At 41.4% G+C, this 19,748-nt stretch overlaps 1 long non-coding RNA gene across 2 annotated transcripts in view; it reads left to right on the top strand.

The window, feature by feature from the left end:
- Nucleotides 1-16,078, top strand: part of LOC125452218 (uncharacterized) — a 49,623-nt gene extending 33,545 nt beyond the window's left edge. Inside the window, exons 2-3 of one of the 2 annotated variants that reach the window (XR_009445682.1) lie at nucleotides 14,215-14,324; nucleotides 15,939-16,078. This is a non-coding gene — a long non-coding RNA (uncharacterized LOC125452218). Of the gene's footprint in view, nucleotides 1-14,214; nucleotides 14,423-15,938 lie in introns of both variants that reach the window. The other variant, XR_007247495.2, reaches the window with a different exon arrangement.
- Nucleotides 16,079-19,748: the final 3,670 nt, after the last annotated feature.

The raw sequence follows: 19,748 nt of genomic DNA, 5'->3' as shown, positions 1-19,748 counted from the left end.
CCATAATAATTCCCAAACCAAGGAAAGACCTGAGCTCTGGCTTAGACGTGGGGCCAGGTCACCTTTGATTTCCCACACTAACACTGTCTTGTTGACTCTGTAGCCCAAGTAGGTCGATGTGTTGCCTGGAACGCACATTTTTCCCTTCTAAGGCCTACGACCACCTGGAAGAAATGGCAAAGGACTATGTCCAAATTCTTTAAGTTCTCTTTATTAGTCTTTTCTGTTATTAGCACATCATCCAGATAAATGGCAAAAACCTGGTGTAGACCTTGTAAAATGTTCTTCATTGTCCACTGGAGAATGGCACAGGCCGTTCATACCTCAAATGGCAATCTTGTTTATTGGTGCAAACCCTTACAGGTATTAATTGTAGCATACTTCTGGGAAGCTTTACTCAACCACAATCTCAACTACACATGGCTCATATTCAGTTTCATCAAAGATAGCCTCCCACCAGCTTTGTATATAAGTCCTCTATGCAAAGGACTGAGTATTTATTCAACTGCAAGGAACGATTCATCATTTGTTTAAAATCTTCACAAAGCTGAACTGACCCATTGGGTTTCACAATCCGTATGACCAATGCTGACCATTCCATAGACTATGCTGGTTTGATGATTCCTTTGCTTTCCAGCCTCCTGATTTCTGCCTGTACTTTTGAGCATAAAGTAAATGGCACTTTGGCCAGGCCTTGAAGAAATGTGAAACTGCTTCCTGGTCATCATTTGAGGTGGCCTTGTCACCTTTGATAACACCTGGACTTTCCTGAAAAGCATCCAGGTATTTAATCAGGGCTTCACTCAGGCAGCCATTTTCTAATCAAAACATATTGAGCCAATCTAGCTTAATCTTTTTCAACAAATTTCACCCCATAAAACTTGGGTCCAAGCCTTTTACTACAATCAGTGGTAACTGAACCAACAGCTTCTCATACTAGACTGGAACTGACATTGTACCCTTCATCTGTAAAGGTTCCCCACTATAAATTCTCAGCCTAGCTAAGGCCTTACGCAAACTTAAGGGTTGGAATTCAGATTGAATTTTGTTAAAGAGATAGTAGGAACTGCCGATGCTGGAGAATCCGAGCTAACAAGGTGTAGAGCTGGATGAACACAGCAGGCCAAGCAGCATCAAAGGCGCAGGAAAGCTGACATTTCGGATCTAGATCCTCCTTCAGAAATGGGAGAAGTGAAGGGGTTTCTGAAATAAATAGGGAGGGAGGGGGAGACAGGAGTGCTTAGGGAAACAAGCAGCCGCTGTAATACTCTGCTGTTGCCAGTCCTAAAAGCAGTCAGATCCAAATGGAGACTTGTGCATGACTTGAGAGCTGTAAATGAAGTGGTGTAAGATTGGCCAACAGTAATCCATAACCACATAACTATTGACTAATGTGCCTCTGATGGCAGCTTGGTTTTCGGTTATTGATTTGTTTTCTGCTTTCTTCAGTATTGCACTGGCAGACCATTGCTAGTACCTGTTTGCATTTACATACAGGGGTCAGCAGTACACTTATACTAGAATGCCGCAGGGGTTTAGGCATTCACATGTATTTAACCAAGCTTTGAAGTCAGATCTAGAGGGTATGCCGTTGGCGAGTACGCTAATCCAGTATGTTGAAGATTTGTTAGCCTGCTCAAAGTCAGGAGCAATGCGAGCGAGATACCATTTTCATTCTAGAAAAATTGGCATGTGGAGGTCACAAGGTGTCCAGGAAGAAGCTACAATTTTGCAAACAGCACATCGAATATTTGGGCAGACTCATTTCTAAAGGAATTAAGCTGATTGTACCAGATCAGATTGAGGCAATTACTAGAGCCCCCAGACCTGGGACAGTAGAACAGATGATGACGTTTCTGGGAATGGCAGGATTTAGTTCAGACTGGATTGAGGGATATGCCGAAATTACGGCTCCCTTGAGGAAAGCAATGAAGGAGGCCAGACATTCAAACTTGAGGAATGTTTTGCAGTGGAATGAGGAAGCTGCAACAGCTTTCAACACTCTTAAGCAAGCATTGCAGTCATCTCTGGCGTTAGCCTTGCCTAACTATGAAAAGCCTTTCCACCTTTACATATCCGACAGACAGGAAGGTTATGCTGCCACAGTACTTACACAGGAGATGGGCGTAGGGAGATCTAAGCAACCTATTGCATATTATAGCACCAGATTGGATTTACTGGCTCAGGGATATCCACCTTGTTATCAGGGGCTAGCAACAGCACATTTTGCATATGAGTAAGCATCCTCCATGACAATGGGTTTTCCTATGGTCTTGCATACACACCATTAGGTAGCAGAATTATTAGAAAAAGGACAATTTGTATTGACACCTGTCAGGATAATAGCATGTCGGATGTTACTGACATTTCCAGACTTAACTATACAGAGATCCGTGGCAAGGAACATAGTGGACTATGTTCCACGCGAACATGAGGGAGAGCCCCATGATTGTGTAAGGGAGGTGACTACATTTGCTAAATTAAGGGCTGATTTACAATCTGAGCCGCTACCCGATGAGCATAAGAAGGTTCTATTTGTCGATGGCTTATGCTGTAGAGGATATAATGGGTAGCATGCGGGATTTTGGGTTGTGTAACAAGAGCACTCTCAGATCAGGACAATCAAGTGGGATGCCTGTCCACAACCCTGTTCAGCACAATTGGCTGAGATTAAGGCATTAACAGCAGCATGTGAGTTGATGCAAGTTGAGAAATTGGATGTCTATACTGATTTTCCTTATGCCCGTGGGGTATTCCATCTATTTGGGGCAGTTTGGAAGCAAAAAGGGCTTCAAGAAGAGCAACTAAGATCGCATACCACGTTACCAACGGATTGTAGAGTTGACAACCACGTTAATGAAGCCAAAAGCACTAGCTGTTATAAAGTACCAGGCACACAAAAAAGGAAGTGATGTGGCGGTCAAGGGTAATCAGGGGGCAGATGAAGCAGCTAGAATGGCCTCTGAGTGCACCTCAGCTGTCGTTGCTCCCCAGATGCGCTTAGATCCGGAGCCTACAATAGCAGACATAATTGAGATGCAAAGTAAGACAACCCTAGCAGAGGAAACAATGTGGAGACAAAGGGGAGCCAGGAAAAACCAAGAAGACCTGTGGAGCACAGATGAAGGTTTGTGGGTAGCACCTACCCTTTTGTTGACTATTCTCATTTCAGAGGCACGTGGGTTGGATCACTGTGAAAGGGGGGAAGTAATGAGGAAGATAAAAAAAGGACGGATTCTGGTCACCATACTTGCAGACTTCAGTGGATTGCATATTGTCACAATGTGATGTATGCGCTCAAAATAATGTCAGAAAGGGAATAGGGATCCCTATAGGACACATACCAGTACCTGAGGGACCATTTAAGCATTTGGTGGTCGATTATATGGACATGATAAAGACGGTAAGAGGGAAAAAATATATTTTGGTGGTGATTGATAGGTTTAGTAGATGGGTGGAGGCAACTCCATCTAAAGACTCAGGAGCAGGAACGGTAGTGAAATTTTTAACAAATGAAGTTATTCCATGGTTTGGCATACTGTCAGAGATCAGCTTGAGCAATGGATCTGCCTTTGCCTAAAGAGTGGTTAAACTGGTGCTGCAAACCTTGAGGATCAAGCAGAGATTTGGATGTGTGTATCATTCCCAGTCACAAGGCATGATGGAAAGGATTCATGGAACTTTAAAAGCCAAGTTGAATAAAATTTGCGCAAGTGCCAATCTTAATTGGGTTGATGCATTGCCACTGGCACTAATGAGCTACCATATGCAGACTAACCACAGGACAAATTTAACACCGCATGAAATGCCTACTGGTAGACCCATGCCAGTGCCCAAGTGGAGGGGTCCATATGAAGAACCTAGCTTGGAACAATTGGAGCTGGAACTTAGCAGTATATGCAACAACTAACTATGATACATGAGTCTATCCATACACAGGAGAAACAAAAGGAGCCGGTGCCTCACAGAGAGGAGGGACCTATCAAACCCAGAGATCGGGTGTATGTGCGGGTTTTCCGGAGAAAGTGGAACGAGCCGAGGAGAGAGGGACCCTTCACAGTAACCAAGGCATCGCCCACAGTCGTTCAAATGGAGGGACATTCCACATGGTATCATCTTAATCATTGCACCAAAGCTGTCCCACAGACGCAGACTGACTCCAGAGCTGAGGTAAGTGAGGATGAGGAAGGGCCAGTGGAGAACAAACAGGACATGCTGGAAACCGATACTCCTTCACAAGACTTTGAGCAGTTGGTGAGTGAGGTTCTCGGACACACTGATGCCTCCAGGACTACCAGCAATGGATAAGCTGAAGAATCTAAGGAAAGAGCTTAAGGAAAATGCAGGGTCCAGCCATCAGTTTTTTGACTGGTTGCATAGCATTTTGGGGGAATGGGGGGCTTGGTTCGCCAAGAGTGGGATTGTTGTGGGTATCGTGCTGCTTATTGTTGCATTTGTATTCTGTTGTGCTTTACGTCTTAAGTCTTTTTTAGTGCATCTCGCTGCACGGCAGCTCCGGCGAACTCCGGACCATCCCCCTTTTCTGATAACGTTCCAACGCTCTATTACTATGATCTGGTGTCCGCTGAGGTGCAGAGGGCTTGTTGTCTGAGGAATGGGAGGGGGAGTTGAAATGGTTCGTGGCTGGGAGGTGCAGACAGTATACCATATTAGCAGATGTAGACTGGTTCTGCAATCAGCAATACAGCCATGCCAGTCTTCATGAAAACCAGGTGACAATTTAACCAGATGTATACTTTGACTGGTTCTGGTTTAGATGTTGCTAAGAAATTTAACTGTTCCAAGCCAGATATAGGTGCCCTTTCCAGGGTGTGCACTTTCCTGGATATCAGCTAATGAATTCTCTTACTTAATTCAGGCCTAGTGATTCTCCTTTGATATCTTGAGACCGCATACCCACAGCAAAGGCTTGCTAGCCTGGATCCTGACGAAAATGTTAACTGCTTGGCTATGCTTTGAGGTTTTGCCGTGAGCTGACCTAGAGTTCCTCTGCTCAGGATATGCCCTGAGTGAAGCTATGTAATTGCCGTAACTCAAGTGGTGTTCCCTAAGCTCAGTCGCAGCGGCGAGCGTGTCCACTTCCATAGGCACACCCTGTAATTCATATGCTCCACTTGTTTCTTTTTCTAATGACAAACCCAGCTGTGGTGCCTGTTTGAAATCTGGTTGAGCATCAGCCAGGAGGCAATTTTGCATGGTAACATCATTAATCCCACATACCAAATGGTCTCTCAACATCTCATTCAGGGTTAAACCAATGTCAGGTACCTCTGCCCATCATCTTACCCCCATCAAAAACCCTGACACGAGTTCCCCTGATTCTTCATCTGCCAAGTAAAACTGATAGCATGTCACAATTAGAGGAGGCTTGGGGTCAGAGTTCCCTAACTAAATCCATCAATGCTTGAAAGTTTTTAGTATCTGATAGCTCAGAAAACATTAGGCTCCTAGTAACTGAAAAAAACTGCAGATCCACAAACTATCAGGAGAATTAATTTTTGCTTTTCATCTGCCCCAATGTCACTTGCCCGGAAAAAAAAAACACATTCTTTCCACATCAGGGAAAGGTTTCTAAATAATAGCATGATGCCAGAAATGCATATCCCAAATCAAAGATGATTGTTGTGAGTGTCTTTGTTTAGGACTGTACCTTTTTCTCTCGTCACCACTGAAATAATTCCAGAGGTTGGTATTTCATCATCAAGTCACCCTTCATTTATATGCAATAGCACTTGTTACTGGTCTGGCTTCCTCAAAGCCAGCTCTCGGAGTGAACAGACCCTCTGACACTCCTGTTCATACCTGTTACCTAGGGCTCCCTGATTGAACCAGATTATCAGCCCCTATCAGGGAATTCATATTCTGAGATCTACCTGGTTGACCTCATTACAATCGCTCCACTTTTCTGTGATGCAATGTAATAATGCTTGTGCCCCAATTTGGCGGGATGCTTATTTTGAAAAGAATCACCAAAATGTTGATAATCAAAAATATTCGCAGAACACTGAGTAACTTTGCATAGTCTTTTAAATAAATAAAACTTATCTCTTCCCAAATGAACTCGTACATTGTATAGCCAACCTGACCAAAAGAGGGCACTTTCTGATTTGTGGCCAACTGACTGTATGTTTAATCATTAACACTTCTTGTCACTTATGAAACGATCAACTATTTGTTTCATTTTTTAAAAATATTCAGCTGTTAGTGTTCCTAGTAGGGAAAAGTTTGGTCTGGTGGGCTGGGAATGAATTTTGATTTCACCTCCTCAAAGTGCTAAATCTGTTTGAGAAGTTGAACAATGAAAGTATTTAACATACCTTATGGTATTGCTCAATATCTGCGTAGTGTGACTGATAAGCTGGAAGATTTTTATGTTAGCAGTCGCATTTCAGGAAGATTTTCTAATGATATGGGGAAAAAGTGAAGGACGAGAGTAACCAATAATGTCGCAATAGGTGTTTTGAACTGACTACCACTGCAAGGCTTCTAAGATTTAAATGCCTGAAATTACGTGCAGATGAAGAAGATTCTGCTTTAGTCAAATGATACCAAAGGCTCAAAATGTGAAGTGTCAATCATTAACCCACTCCTCACCACATTTGAGGCTAGGATGCTGTGGAATGTGAGATTGAGGAACAGAATTGTTTCTATTTTTGCCCATTTCATGGAGGCAATTACCCACACAAAATTACTGCTGCCTTTAATCTAATCAGATTGTTGCAAGAAAGCTTGGGAAATACACATTGTGCACAATAGATGTGGTAGGTAAAAGTCTAAAGTTTACAGACTTCATTGGAAAGGTAAGCTACCCTTTCGGATGGGTCCAGCGACCACTTCTGAAAACACTGAAATATCAAAGTGGCATAAAATATAATGTGGTGCAAGGGTCTAGTTTAACTCCAGTGAGTCAGAACTTTGGGCTACTGTACTTGGCAGGGAACAGCTTTTTAATCCTCCTGACTCAGGTACCCAGGAAGCAGGAAGGAGCATATGCCTGAGAACTAAGCATTGTGCCAAGGGAGAGACAAACTGGGATAGTATTGTCAGCATGGAGCAAGTGGACATGCCCAACATGAGACCAGAGAGAGGGCACCTGGCCAGGAGATAGAAACAGCTCTGCGTGTATCTGGAATGAACAGGAGGAGGATACTCCAATCGGGTTTTATCTTGAGATAAGGTTATACCAACCTCAGAGGTTATATTTCAGTAGGACTGAAAAGTAATGTGGGAGGTGGCTGAGGTTAGGCTGAGAAGTGGTTATTGACATATCTGGCATAGGGCAGCATTTTGAGCCATAATCTGTTATTCCTCATGACCAGCCAGTGGTTTGAAGGTTACCATGGTTTCAAACTCTTATGCATCATGGCCTTTCTAGGGCTCAGCAGAAGACCTATCTGAAATATCACAGACATCCTCACATAACTGTATTTAGGTAATAGCTGATATACTCTTTGCCTATGTCGGCAAGCTCATTAATCTCCCAGTCGATATGACACCTCAGATGTAGAAAGTGATGGGTTTTGTGCTATTACTTTTCTTCCCTCAGACATCAGGAGTTGTCAGTTTTACACCTGTCATCAAGATGATGTAGTGGTAATGCCACAGGACTAAAAATTCAAAACCCCAGGGCAATGTTTGAGATTTGGATTCAAATTCCCCATTGTCAGATGATGAAATTCAAACTCAGTAAAATCTGGAATTGAGAGCTTGCCTAATGTTGGCCGTGTAATCATTGTCAAGTGTTGTAAAATTTGTCTGGTTCACTAATTTTCCATTAGAAAGTAAAGCTGATGCCCTTACCTAGTCTGGCAACCATGTGACGCCAGACCCACAGCAATGTGATTGACTCTTAACTGCCTTCTGGGAAATTAAGAATGGTCAATAAACACTGCCACGAGCAAGTGACACCCAAACTCCATGAATGAATTGAAACAAAGCAAAGGCTCCTAACCAGCAGGCTGTCATTTGGCCTCACTACTTAAGGTTAGTGTTTGTGCTTCACTTGAACCTGTCCCACCCTCTTCATCTTTTAATTCGTTGCTCCCTTCAGTACTTGTCAGCAAAAGCATTTTAATGTGACTGACACGTTGTAAAAAGAGAGTGAAATAAGATGCGTGCAGACATTACACAAATGTTATGCGGAGGGTAGAAGGGGTGATCACCTCACTAGTTATTACTTGTAACAGGAACTTACTGATTACTTTTGTTGACTGAAGCAAACGTGAAAGATAAATCACTTTGCTTCCAGGTGTTTTTTCCTCTGGAAGAGCAAAGTAAATGCTATAATGATAGCTGCTGGAGAGTTGTGAAACAATTATAGTAAAAAAAAATTCACAATAGAACAAGTTGGCACGGAGAAGTTTGAAGGTGATAAGGTTTGTGACTGTTAGGATGATGGTTGCAAAGGGAGAATCGATTGAAGTGTCAGATAAATACTTGTGCTATGTGGGGCAGTTGGACAGATTGGGGCGTGTATCCCTTGACATTTAGAGGGTTGAGAGTTGATTTCTTTTAAAATGATTTGTTCATGAGATTTGATATCATTGACTAGGTCAGCATTTATTGTCCTTTTCTAATTGCACTGGGGATGACAGTGCCAAACTGCCTGTGTGAATAGCTGCAATTCACAGTGTTGTTAGCATGGGAGTTCCAGGATTTTGTCAAATGATGGAACAAGGCCAAGGGCTGAGTGAAATACATCTGCTCTTAATTTGTATGGTGGATTATGCCATGTGAATTTGAATGAAAGCAACAGTCTTTACATTTTGGACATCGTCTGGAGGATCGGATGACAATGTATGCATTGACACTTTTACTGTGCAGGGAGAGCATTAACACAGACAACATGAGCTCGTGATCTTCCTAGAGTAGAAGCTATGGTCCTTAATCTGATAATATGAGGAAGTAAGGATATGATGGAAGAAGTTGTCACAGACAACAGCCAAGTTTCATACAACTTGATTGATTAAGTAATGTCTTTATTAATGCTGGGCCAACGTATGGATTCACATGCCATTCTCTTGATTTTGTATGCACTCATGTGACCTATATGTATATGGTCAAGCATGTCTCAACATAGAACTTGCAGAATTATGGTATGATGCCTTTGGAAATAAATTTTAGAGATTTCTAGTTCATCTCTGAATGACCAGAAAGAATGTAACAAAATCAGAAATTGTTGGAAAAACTAGACAGGTATGGCAGCATCAATTCTGAAGAAGGGTCACTGGGCCGGAAGCATTAACTCTACATTCTCTCCAGAGTTGCTGCCAGACCTGCAATTTCTGATCTTGTTTCTGATTTCCAGCATCTGCAGATCTTTGTTTTTGTTTGACCAGAAAGGATATACCAGCTTGGGGAATTGTTGTATTTTTTTCAGTCCATCTGCTGCAGATAATATTTTTGAATGGTTAAAGCTGGTCGTCCCCTAACGTAGCTTGCTGAATCTGCTCTGCTTCGCAATGACCAAAATGTATGAGATCAATGTTCAGGTCTGGAATCTTTGAAAATTCAATTGATTTTGTTGCCTGGTGGATCAGAAAATAGGCAGGTCAGTGCAAACTGATGGACCAGTAAGAAGAGATTTTTTTAAAAAATTAGGTTTCCTACAGTGTAGAAACAGGGCCTTCAGCTCAACAAGTCCACACTGCCCCTTGGAGCATCCCACCCAGACCCATCCCCTTATAATCTACACACCCCTGAATACTACAAGCAATTTAGCATGGCCAATTCACCTAGCCTGCACATCTTTGGAGTGTGGGAGGAAACCTGAGCACCCGGAAGAAACCCACGCAGACACGGGGAGAACGTGCAAACTCCGCACAGTTAGTCGTTCGAGGTTGGAGTCAAACCTGGGTCCCTGGCGCTGTGAGGCAGCAGTGCTAACCACCGAGACACCATGCACCCTGTACTTGCCTTAACTTCCTTGGTTAGCAATGGTTGGTGTATCCCTATCTAAGAATTTTGCCTCCTTACGAGTGGTGTGGGAGAGAATCCAGCAAGACATGGCAGCTTTCTTTTGGATTGGTATCTTGTGACCAACAGAGGGTTCCCTGGTTTATCTGTGAGCAGAAACCATCTGCCCTCAAAATTGAATCTGATTGCCTCCAGTGACCTCTGACCCCACTTAATTGAACTCTCCGTGCTGCTTAGGGTCATTTGGCTCAATTGAAATAGTAGCCATTGAAGATCTAGCAGCCCTCTGATTGGCCAGAGGAGTGTGAGCTATCCTGCTTTAAAAAGGCAGAAGTCACAATTTAAGACAAATTGTCTGAATCACGCAAACTAGGGTCATGTCAAAGAAAGTAGTTGGAGCTACTGCTTGCATAAGAAATCCCATCTTGGTTCACAGTTTGGGAGTCGTTCCTGTTCATGACATTGAAGGATTTGCCATAAAGGACTTTGGGAAATAGGTGCTTTCTAACAATAGCTCCTTGTTCATGCTTGAACCCTAGCTGCCAAACAGTAAAAAAGTATAAAGACAGTAGGAACTGCCGATGCTGGAGAATCTGAGATAACAAGGGTCGAGGCCCACAACGTCAGCTTTCCTGCTCCTCTGATGCTGCTTGGCCTGCTGTGTTCATCCAGCTCTACACCTTGTTATTTCAGTGAAAAAGTATATTTGTCTCTCTCGGCTCTGATACCACTGAGCAGGAAATAAACCATGCAGCTCAAGTAAAGAGAGCATCAGTTTCCCGAATCTGCCCAGAATGATCCAATGCAAGAAAGGGCAGTGCTGACTTTCTTTGATAAAAGAATTGCCACATAGCTGCTAACAGTGACCTGAAAACCCTCAACCAGATGCTGATGTATTGCCATATTGATACCAAAGGGAAGTGCAGCCTTCAAAGACAGTAACCTTCGCTGAAGCCTAAGCAAAACCTGTTGGGTTTGAAAACTTTGAGTGGCATTTGATAATCTGCTTCAGTGATGTCTCACTTTATTTCTCCGCACCCTAAGACAGAAACAGCATCAACACCATCAAGAAATCCATCGCCTCAAACCAAAACTGAACTGTGTGGACTGCTCACTAAAGGCTAAATGCCCAACAGAAACTTCTAACGTACCAATCAGATACAGGCAAAGTAAAACCAATCTCGCGTTTCTGCAAACAAGATACTCTTCTCAGTTCGTCTTAATGTACCATAAAATGCTCATAGCAACAATTATAGGGTGCTCATAATATTTGGGATGAGTTAGATGCTATGTCAGAGACATTGGGAATAATTTTGAGCATGCAGAGTAGGAAGATTAAAAATTAATAAATTGAACACCCACCTATTACTTGTAGGTCTAAAGGAGCTGGGTTGGAATCGGGTGAAGCACCAGGTCTCAGGAAGTGGTGCATCACTCAAAAGTACATTTGTTTCAACATAACTTCCACTTTTATAACCGTGGAAAGACAGGAATGGCTGTACCAACAACTAAGTATCTTTCCGGGATTGTTTGTGGGTCAAGAAGATTCGGGACCTCCCTTAGACTGTTGAGTGCGAATGCCAGATAGAACATAGAACATCGAACAATACAGCGCAGAACAGGCCCTTCGGCCCTCAACGTTGCGCCGACTTGTGAACTAATCTAAACCCCTCCCCCCACACTATCCCATCGTTATCCATATGCTTATCCAAGGACTGTTTAAATGCCCCTAATGTGGCTGAGTTAACTACATTGGCAGGCAGGACGTTCCACACCCTTACCACTCTCTGAGTAAAGAACCTGCCTCTGACATCTGTCTTAAATCTATCACCCCTCAATTTGTAACTATGCCCCCTTGTACAAGCTGATGTCATCATCCTCGGAAAAAGACTCTCACTGTCCACCCTATCTAATCCTCTGATCATCTTGTATGTCTCTATTAAATCCCCTCTTAGCCGCCTTCTCTCCAATGAGATCAGTCCCAAGTCCCTCAGCCTTTCTTCATAGGGCCTGCGCTCCAGACCAGGCAACATCCTGGTAAATCTCCTCTGCACCTTTTCCAATGCATCCACATCCTTCCTGTAATGGGGCGACCAGAGCTGCACAACTGCACATTGACCACTTTTCCTAGCCTTGAATGGAAAAAATATTTTCCAAAATGAGTTGGATGTAAACTCTGTCTTTGTAGAGATTCCAATCAGAATGTGGGCATTTTTTTACTGCTCTTCCTCCTTGCATTATTCTCCTGCAATGCCTTTGTTAGGGACTGAGATACGGCTGTTATTGAGCCACAGAGTCATAAGGCCAGAGGCCATTCAGCCCATTGAGTCACTGCCTGCCCACCATAAAGCAGTCCTTCCGGTTTCACTCCTCTGCTTTATGCCTGTCAGCCTGCCTGATTTATTTACCTCAGATACCTATCCAAATTCTGTTGGTGGTGATGCAGAGCTCTCTTTCCACTGAGACTCGCAGCACTGCTCCATACGGAGAACTCAACTACACTGAGGGCTCAGGAACCATGATCATTCAGTGCTGCCCAAACCACACGTCAACCAACCTGCCAATCAGCCAGCTTTCAACCTGCCTGACTTTGTCTTCAAATGAAGTTGTAATCTTTCATTCACAAGGCCTCAGCCACTAAAGTTCCTGACCCATCCCTATAAATTTCCCACCCCCTGCTTATTTTAAAAGGCAATGACTGAAAGGGGTTAGCTATACTTTTACAGTTGCAGCAGAACAGACTCCCTCAGGCAAGAAGTTTCTGGGGTTGTTTAATTCTAGCATTATTTTAGATTAACAATTTCAACATAATTGGCATTACTGGCTTGAGTTCAAGGTAAATTTTAGACCGTCAGGTGGGTCATGTGTATTGCAAATATATTATAAAAATTGATAATTGTTCTCTCTATTTTTGCAAACTACACTGACTCTTCAAAATTATTCTTAGTTACCAATAAAAACATGAAAATGTATTTTATGCTATTGCGAATTGCACCCATTTTTCAAGCAGTTTAGAAACAATATACTGTTGAAAAAAATTGAAAGAGTTGGTCTTTATAAACTAAATATGAAATAAAAATATTTTAAAATCAGAAACTGTCAGCCTAATATTTTCATAAAATGTTGCAGATTTTCAGTTTGTATGAAATTTCTCAAGCACTATCTCAGATGCTTTCAGGATGACCTAGGATTTGCAACACTGTTTTCAAAGTACATTCTATAATGCATTCTGGACAAAATCAATTTTTCCCTTAATTATGTTCAAAGCTTAAATTTGAGCATACTTTTAAAAGATTTTTACAGGTATTTTCAGTTTCATTTTTAAAAATTGTATTTTTAAATAAGCATACAGCACAGAAGTAAGCCATGCTTCCCACTGTGCTAGTGCTAGCAGCTTAAAAGAGCAATCCTTTGTCCTGTACCCCCATCTGTTTTTACCCTCATAAATTTTCATTGTCACATAATTATCCAACTCTCTTGTGGAAGTCACTATTGAATCTGCTTCAACCACAATTTCAGGTAATGTATTCCATGCCATTCCACCTTGAAGCATAAAATAATTCTCTTGCCTCCCCAACGGTTCTTTGAAAATTACCTAAAAGCTGTGTCCTGTTGCAATAGGAGAAACTTTACTTTATTTACTTGATTTACTTAATCTGCAGTTCTTATAATTTGGGTAGCTCTATTAAATCTTACCTTACTTTTCTTTAAACCAAAGGTTTTATGTCAAACTTGTCAAGGTTTGGCAAAACAAATCGCAACTAACCCAATTTCATAGAAAGTTGCCCCATAAGGTGGTTGGAAAACACATATTGGAATATAGTTGGTCTGGTAGCTCACTGGATAGCAATGTGCCCTTGCAGTGCCAGGGATCTGAATTTGATTCCACAATTGGGTGACTGTCTGTGGAGAGTTTGCTCATACCCCGTGTCTGCGTTGGGTTCCTCCAAGTGCTCTGGTTTCCTCCCCCAGTCAAGATGTGCAGATTAGCTGCACTGGCCATGCTAAGATTGTCCCTAAAGTTCAGGAATGTGTTATGTCGGTGCAGTAGCCATGATAAATGTGGGGTTATGGAATACACTGGACATCTGGGTCTGGGTTGGATGTGCTTTAGAGGGTTGCTATGGGCTTGATGAGCCAAGTGGCCTCCTTCCACACTATAGGGACTCTATTGCGCTAAATCAGCTACTCGGTTCAGTTCTCTTGAACTACTAGATCTGTGTCATGTGAGAAAAAATTGACAATGCTTATAACGCTACATCTACTTTTATTTTTCAGAAAGGAATTTGGAACAAAATGTACTCCCTTCTGCATTCTTTGCCCACTCAAAATCAGCACTGAACTAATCTGAGATAAATTTCTGGCACACCCAAAGGATCATGAAACAGGTGACAGGAATTGCAGTTTGTTGACTGCTTGCTTCTATTATGGATGTCAATGTAGACCCTGGGCAGCCAGTCTGAGAATAATGCAGAAATTGTGATACGTAAGTTAGACATTATGCTGTCATTCCATGAATGCAAATGGAAAGAAAATGATGTCTTGATTTAATTTTTCAACTGGATATTAGCCGCAAAAATTACATAGCACATCATTGGCGCTGTAGTGAAGCAAAAGCACAGATTGTTTGCTAATATTCTGGGCTTGAAATGTTTGATGGTCACCATTTCTTGGTGTAGACTTGAGCCCACATGTAGTTTTTGTCCTGACATTGCTGAATTTTACCGTGCCTTACAATTCAAATAATTTGCATAGTCTAGGAAAATATCTGCAGCTTCTAGATAACGTTCATGCCTATGCATAATCAACTACACCCTGATTGCCTTACAATTCAAATAATTTCCACAGTCTAGGAAAATATCTGCAGCTTCTAGATAACGTTCATGCCTATGCATAATCAACTACACCCTGATTGCAAATTTTAGGCAAAGTGTCCTGGGCCAGGATGACTTGTGACTGGCTTTGGGCTATTTGTAAAGGGATTGCATTAATATTACCACTGGACATAATTCCAGCCCGAACTCCCACATGAATTTCACTTGCACTCCTGAGATCAACTGGAATTCTGGTTTCAGGAAGTGTGACTGCACCTCCCACAAGGTATGCTCTAATGCAAGCCCAGACATGGGTGCATCACCCAGGTCAAGCACCTAGATTGTGATTATCAGGCTTAACATTACACACTGATAACATTACTCAAAATTATTACAAGCATTTTCTGGAATTTTTCACTTTTTCAACATCTGCAGTATTTTGCATTTGTACGGCCTCTTGATCAGATGCCTATAGTTTCAAATTGCAACATGGAGCCTTGACTACAAACTCCAGGCTGAAAGTATCATGTAAAACTGGCATTTAGGGTGCTGCTACTTGTCATTTTAATTTTTTTTCTACTCATCCTATTCAGTGCTATTAAACATCTTTTGAAGCAGATGGGACTTGAATCTGGGCCGTCTGATCTAGAAGTAGGAATACTATTGCTGCACCACAAGACCCTTACAGATTTGATGTTAACAGAGAAGCCTCCAGTCCTGTAAGATAATTGTAAAAATCCCATTTTAAAGAAACAAAAAATGAAGAAGCCATCCTGCCCTCCTAGCTAGTATTTTATCACTCAAATTACTAAAATAGATTATCTGGTTATTATTTGTTTGACGCTTCTGTGCCCTGGATGCAAATTGGTGATGTATTCCCTACACTTTAGTGGTAATTAGACTTTAAAAGTACTTCAAAGCCTATGAAATGCTGAGGTTATGAAAGACTCTACATAAATGTATCTTGTTGCTTCTTTCTGGCATACTGTGATATAAACGTGGTTCTGGCTGCTTCACTGGTTTCCTGCCAATGTTGTCGTGGGACTCTTGGAGATTTTCAAGGTTGTAGATTGAGAATCAAACCCACAACCCCATGACTTAAAGATGAGATTGCTACTAACTGATATTTTCAATTCACTTTTGCCATCTCATGTTAACTACTTAGCTCAGCTATGTTTTTTTTATCAGAATGTGTGATGACAAGCTGTGGGATACTGCCAACAACACAGATGTGACTTCATTGCTGGTGATTTATCTGGTCAACCACTCATGGGATAGATATCAAGTGTTTGTTCCCAGATTTGTTTTATTGTAAGATTGTTAATAAAATTTTGTTGTGCATTGTATTCAATATGACTACATTTGTAATATTTTATAGGCCATGCTGTCAAGACTCCAGATAAAACAGATACACAGTTGGAATTAGTCTGCACAAAGGTTTAAATATAAATAGGTTTCAATCATTTCTTGAGTAGATTGTTTAAATTATGAGTAAGCATCTGCTGGACTGTGATTTAGTACCATTTAGTACCTTGTACTAAAGAAATTTAACCAAATGTGAAAACAAAGATTAGTCATTTATATCGAGTTCAAAAATGAGTGTTGAAAGTCTGTAGTGATAATAAAGCTGATAAGATGAATCATAATGTCTTTCAAAGTTCAATCACCCAAGATTGCCGGAGAAATTAATAGCCCACCATTATTCCCACAAAGATATTTTAATCCAGCATCACTTCTTATCAAAAGCCTTTTGACTGACAGTGCATTTAGTGCCAGTCATTGCACAGGAATTAACATCGTTTTCCATTTTTTCCTAACAAAGAAGGTCTGATGCACTTCATATGGTATGATCTGCCTGTATAGCATGCAAAACAACACTTTTCACTGTATCTCAGTACATGTGGCAAACTCAAATTCAAAAGTCAATTGCTTGTACTTCCAGATTAGGTGGAGAGAGTTGGGCCTTAATCTGGCTAGGTAAGGACATAGGAATTGTTAATGTCAACGGCAGGCCAGGAGTACCATATGCCATTATCGTCCATATTTACTTTAATGACCTGCCCATATCCAGTTGGAATTGGTTGACTGGTCAACGGAAGGGAGTTAGGTAAGGAGGAGATTGCAGTTGCAAAACCATGAGAAAGGGGAGCCGTTTCAAGTAAGTGGTGGGTCTGAAGATGATCGTGTTGGATTTAGCTGCAAATGGGTGAGGGCAGAGATGGGTGAGGAGCAGGAGTTGATTTGGAGTGGGATGTGGGCAAGGGCCTGGGGAAATCCAGCTTTGAGCAGGGGAGTCAGGGGCCACGAAATCCCATCTGGGTAGGCAAAAGAGAAATTTGTGGCTAGTTTCAGCCATGTTGAGCCCCTTTTTCTGTGACATGTTCAAAATTCTCCAAGTAGCAGCACACATTTTTCTAGGTGGAATTCAAAGAGGACGGTGGGATTAACAGTATGATTTCAATTCAAAATTCACATCAGTTACATTCCAGAGGCATTCTTATGATTGTTGTGCAAAAGCTCTAAATCTCCCATTCCCACCTGCTTTTCCTTCACCCCATAGACACGCATGCATCTAAAATCATAGATGCATGTTTTCTGCATCTATGAGAGGAAGATGATTTTAATTCAATTAACCACTGGGAAAACAATTTCAACCTCTGACTCAGGTTTCTCCTGCAATTTATATAGGCTGATTGAGATCATGCAAATTGTCAAAGCTCTGTTTGATACAGATCCAAGACTGAAACTCCACATTGCATCCAACAATAAGATTGCTAATTGTCACCTCATAACATCATAAGATAATACCAATGCTGGAGACCAGTTGGTCCATCTTACTTCTTCGTTCTTCAAATTAGGATTACTCCATACATTGAGGGAGAGGTAAACAACTTCTTAATATTCTGAGTTTATCTTCTAATTGTGCAATTTAATTGAAAATAATGCTCCAGGTTTACATATTTTTATGCTTTAAAACACGCCAATGCATAGGTTAGCTTTCTGTCACTACAGGATTCTGTGTGGCCATAGGCTACTTTGGAGGCTGGGAATTAGAGAAACTTTGAATTTAGGGAACCCAAGGTTTGTTTGTGGTCAGGTTGTGGTCATGATAGGCTTGCTTTTGCCATCTAACACAAATATTTAAATACTAAATAGTTCCCAACTGCTTGTAGCGCATGACCACAGCCTTACCTAAAAGCTGGGAGTTACAGGACAGGTGAAAGGGAAAGGTCATGGTAGCCCAGGTAATAAGTAACTGTGAAAGGACAGTTGTGAGTAAGGATCTTGGCTCAACAGACCTAGATGTTGAACCATTAGGGAGCAGCGACAAGGATACTGATGACAAAAAATAACAAAGGGCAGAAAACATTGCAGGCAGGTTATAGTCCATACTGCTGAACTTATCATTTGTCAAGAAATAACAGCAGTTTACTACCAAAATCCTGAAAACATCATAGGGATCTTTTAGTTTTATAGAGATTGAAGAGAAATGTAAATGCTAAAGACACAGAAGACAAAAAAAAACTTTTTCTTAAAGTATCAACCTGTTCAGACTTGGGCAGGTGTGACTCGAACTTAGAATTTCTGGAAAATTTAACATTGACAGCCTGCCTCAAATGCATTCCTCTTGACTGGGCAGGATTAACATTGTGTTTATTAATTGTGCCAAATCTGCTTGCTATTTACAGCATCATAGTATTCAAAACATGTTACAACAGCTTTTTCTATCTTGAAATTTAAAGTGGCACTAATTTCTGATTAGCTCCCATATCCATTTATTTTTAGGTCTTTTAATTAGGAATGAGCAATAAGTGCTGCCTAGCCAGCAATGCCCACATCCCTTTATTGAATAAAGATAGTGAGATTGCTGTAGTTAGACCAAATCCCATAATTTGCAGTACTATTACAGTCAGTGCTAGGAATAGAACATTAAACGAGGTGTGTCTGTTCCCATTATCATTTGATATTGTTAAGAGAAGTACGTTTTCATCTGATCAACCAAGAACTATGACATTTCATCACTCTTAACACTATTAATAAAGGTCAACACAAGTCTTTTGTTTGCCAGACGTAGGAAATAGAAAAGGAGATACAAGAATGGGGAGGTTTCTTCGGCGAATGCAGATTTACCTAAACCAAGGGGACAATTCCAAATGATAACAAACTGGTAACACAGAAAGCTACCTGACTTTCCTCTCCATTGAATTTAATGCAGTGAACTAGGCGGCAGATTCTTAAACTGATGTTGCAAAGAAACTATAGGTTTCCAGTTTTATCAGTTAGTTTAAAATCACCTCAATTGAGCCTTTAGGCCACAAAGGTTTCTCCAAGATCTGGATGAGAAATGCTGCATGAACAGAATAAGACATAAGATTTGACTGCAGAACTTATCTAGCTGCTACAAGAAGCCTTTCAAAATCTACAGCATAAACAGCTCTGACATCACCTTCTAGTTTCTCTTAAAAGTCACTCACAATCCTAATTTTGACATACATCAATGTTCTTTCAATATCCTGTATGCTCTGACTAACAAGAAAACCACAATGATTCAAGGAGAAGACCCACAATCAATTTCATGCTGCAATTGCAGAAGCAGGTACAAAAGGGGCAGTTCGAACATCCCAAGAACAAATGTTAGGTGTCTGCAGTCATTTTCCTTATTCTATTAGCAGCAGTTGGCTCAGCTAAGAATAGCTAAGCAGAATCTAAAGGGATCAATGAGGAAATGTTGAAGATGTTTCTGCTGGCTTTTTGCTTTAAAGAAATTTAACACGTGCATGACTCAGGACAGAATTTAATATAAATGAAGTAGGGTCCTACCTGCTAGCTGAAACACCCAGCGAAGGCCTCAAGTCGCCTCGTTATATGAAATCCTATGGCGTTAAGTGCCAATCAGACACTGTTGTGCTGCAATAGATCTTTCCCTGGATCAGGGACACAAGAAATCCCATCTGTTGAGAACTTCTGGCAAATCAAATACCAACTGAAGGCCAAGAT

This window comes from Stegostoma tigrinum, chromosome 4, assembly GCF_030684315.1.
Source record: "Stegostoma tigrinum isolate sSteTig4 chromosome 4, sSteTig4.hap1, whole genome shotgun sequence".
Classification (NCBI taxonomy): Eukaryota; Metazoa; Chordata; class Chondrichthyes; order Orectolobiformes; family Stegostomatidae; genus Stegostoma; species Stegostoma tigrinum.
Note: the sequence above shows the minus strand (reverse complement) of the source record. Positions and strands in the feature narration are given on the sequence as shown.